The sequence below is a fragment of the Carassius carassius genome, chromosome 48 (genome assembly GCF_963082965.1).
Source record: "Carassius carassius chromosome 48, fCarCar2.1, whole genome shotgun sequence".
Taxonomy (NCBI): domain Eukaryota; kingdom Metazoa; phylum Chordata; class Actinopteri; order Cypriniformes; family Cyprinidae; genus Carassius; species Carassius carassius.
Window position 1 is genome coordinate 7,492,182 of NC_081802.1, and position 3,203 is coordinate 7,495,384.

General features: G+C 34.6%; 1 long non-coding RNA gene across 1 annotated transcript; it reads right to left on the reverse strand.

Annotated features, from left to right (window-relative positions):
- Positions 1–753: 753 nt before the first annotated feature.
- LOC132131921 (uncharacterized) lies at positions 754–1,270 on the reverse strand. The gene is made up of 2 exons (XR_009428973.1): positions 1,166–1,270; positions 754–1,085 (listed from the first exon to the last, which is right to left on the reverse strand). It is a non-coding gene; the product is annotated as an uncharacterized LOC132131921 (long non-coding RNA).
- Positions 1,271–3,203: the final 1,933 nt, after the last annotated feature.

Here is a 3,203-nt window from a genome sequence, read left to right on the forward strand (position 1 = left end):
TTAAAACCAAAAAAGCTTACCTGAAGTCTCAATGGAGGGTTATACATTCAGCTGCACTTTTACACAGATCAGGTTTTTGGGTCATGTTACTTTTGAGTGAACATGTAATCATTAAGTAACCAGTCAAGAGTCATTACACACAGTCTCACACTGATTTAGCTTAATAAACCAACAAGTCATGTAAACACCTTAAAAAGTGTACTTTAATCCAGAAAATGTCATTAATGGGTTAAAGAAAATCTTGACATCTAGGACAGACTGATCTGCAGTCTGTTATTTTATTTATTGGGCCTCATCTATTTAACATGAGCATAACAAATTTGCATAAATTGGTTGTAAATTGTTGCAATTAAACTTAACGTTAATTTACACAAAATTAGCTTTATGAATTACGCAGAAATCTGTTTTATTATAAATAAAATATGTTCAAATATTTATAAATTAAATACATGCAATGAATTATATTTCTATATACTGTATAAGAAATAATTTTCTCGTTTTAATATTTAAAAAAACATTATTTTTAACTTATTTTTCATTCATTAAAAGTCTCAAATTAAAACATTTTATACATTTAATATTGCTTTAAATATTTATAAACTAAATAAAACATGTAATAAAGGATATTATAACTAATGTAAATTATAATTAAAAAATTCACATTAAAGTTATATTATATTTATATATCAATCAATATATATTATTATTTTTTATTATGAAATTTTTTTTAACCTTTTAAAAAAAAGGTTAAAGGATGTGCAGATTTTTAAGATATGCTTTCACATTGCAAAAAATTAAATAAATAAATAAATAAATAAAAAATGGACTTTAAAAGTTCAACATTAGCTGGTTGTAAACAGGAACAAAGTGAGCTGAGGGTTTTCTTGCATTCTAGCAGAAAGGTCTGGTTAGCAGGCAGTGCTTGTCTCTGGGTTTGTGAGTGCTGTTGAGAGGAGGCTGATTCCATGGAGATGAACCCTCAGCGGGCTCTCAGAGTAAGGGCCACTCCACCACTCTCTACACTGCCTCTCTCTGCCCCCTCCATTATCAACATCAATTGATGACTGCTATGCCACAAACGGCCCCTCAGAAAAAAGGATAAAATACTTTCAGTGAGACACCTGCTGCGAGAGCTTATGTATTCATTGAGATTGTTTTGATTTACCTATTGATTTTTTTGTAGGGGGCTTCTAGGGTTCATGGCTACAGGTTCAGAGCACAATAGCTATTGATTCCCAAGAGTTACAGCACCACACAGCTTGTCCATGTGAACTGTGGCATTTCTTAGGTGTTTTTAATACATCCAGCCTCAGAACAAGGTACCAGACGTTTTCAAGGAAATATATCGAACAACAAATGACCAACGTAATCACTTTAATATTGTCACTTTTAACTGTTTCTCCGACTGTGCGCAGATTTGTCAAATTTGTCACATTTTTGAGATTCTTCCGAAACTCTAGAAGAGATACATTAGATTTTTAGGTTCTATTTTGTTAAGAGAAAGTTCCAGCTGCTGTGACAAATTTGACAAAACTGTGCCCAAATTTGTCAAAATATCAAAGTCTGCAAAAACCTTTAGTCTGCAGAGACTTTAGTCTGCAGAGACTTTAACGTAATTATATTTCTCCTAAGGATTTTCTAATTAAGACAAACTTGATACTTAAATGAAACAGTATTGAAATCTCTGAAAGAGTTCTGAAAGAGCAACTCAGATATCGTCAAGATACTAGTATGTCAACATGTTCATCAAATTTCAGTTGGGGGGGGGCATAAGGACTGCCTATGCATAGGGCCCGGGATCTTGTGCAGCACCCCTGGTTGTACCATAAGCACTAGTAAAAGACAAGGATGAATCTCAACCCCAAATCATAAGCTGTTGTTATTATTAGTGTAATTGGAAAATATGGAAATGCAAAAAAATAAAGTATATAGCACCTACAAGAAAATATAAAAGAAAGATCATATCATTAAAATGAGTGCTGAAAACATACTTTACAGTCTAAATAATAATATCTTCATAATATAGGACTACAAGAAGGGCATTCTTTGACCAACACACGACATCAAAACACTGTACCAACTGAACCCACCTGCACACATACAAGCTTGTGAGCACTTATTATATTTGTGATAAAATGTCCAATTTAAAGGGGCATTTAAAGTGTGACATGTGGTACCATGGTTGCATTATAAACATCCCTGTGAAAAAGTGAAAGTGTAAAAGTGACGTGACATACAGCCAAGCATGGTGACTCATACTCAGAATTCGTGCTCTGCATTTAACCCATCCAAAGTGCACACACACACACACCATGAACACACCCAAAACCCACAACCTTAGGGTTAGGAGTCAAACTCTCTAACCTCTAGGCCACATCTTCCCCCGAATACAAGATAAATAGACCATGTGACAGCTTTTATTATCTCCAGGTGCTTTTATAGCCATACAGATCAGGTTCTGAGCAGATGGCAGAAAATGAGATTGCGAATCTTCTTCTCTGGTTGGTTTGATTTGGTCTACTGAATGTCACAGGTGGACATTACAACTAATGTGGCTGAAAGAAAACTCTCCAAATTTGCGTTGTAAAGCAAGGAAAGGGCCCGTTTAATGCTATACTGCAATACTTTGAGGCAGAAAGTTCATCTAAATTTATGGATGGAATCTCCAAAAGTCAGTCAAACTTATTAAAATGCTAAATAATCATAAATCAGTTTTTCAAAGGTTCATCCACGATAAAAGTGCATTCAAAAGCACATCAAAGGCCTTTCAACCCTAAACAAGTTAAGCCAAGTAAAAACTTAACTAATTCTACATATAAACAAATACAGGCAAATATTTCAAAGGTTTTGGCTTCTCCAGCCCAAACACAAGTACATCAAAGGGGAATCAGCCACCAGCAGACATAACACAAAGAATCAAATCCACTCAGGGAAAGATGTTATGGTCGCTTAGGCCTTGTAATATATAATCCACACTAGAATTGTGGTAGCTTGTTTGGTGTACTAAACTCTTTACTGACGCCTCCCACTTGATTGCTTGATTCATTTGATTGGCAGGTGGTCTTAAAAGGCCAGTACCAACTGTCTGTCAAAGCCTTAAAGGGCCAGTCCATGATTATTCCTACCTGTCGAATGTGGGAAACACACAACCACAGTAAATATATTTGAGTTAGGAAATAATTCAGAATCATTGTACAGGAAAA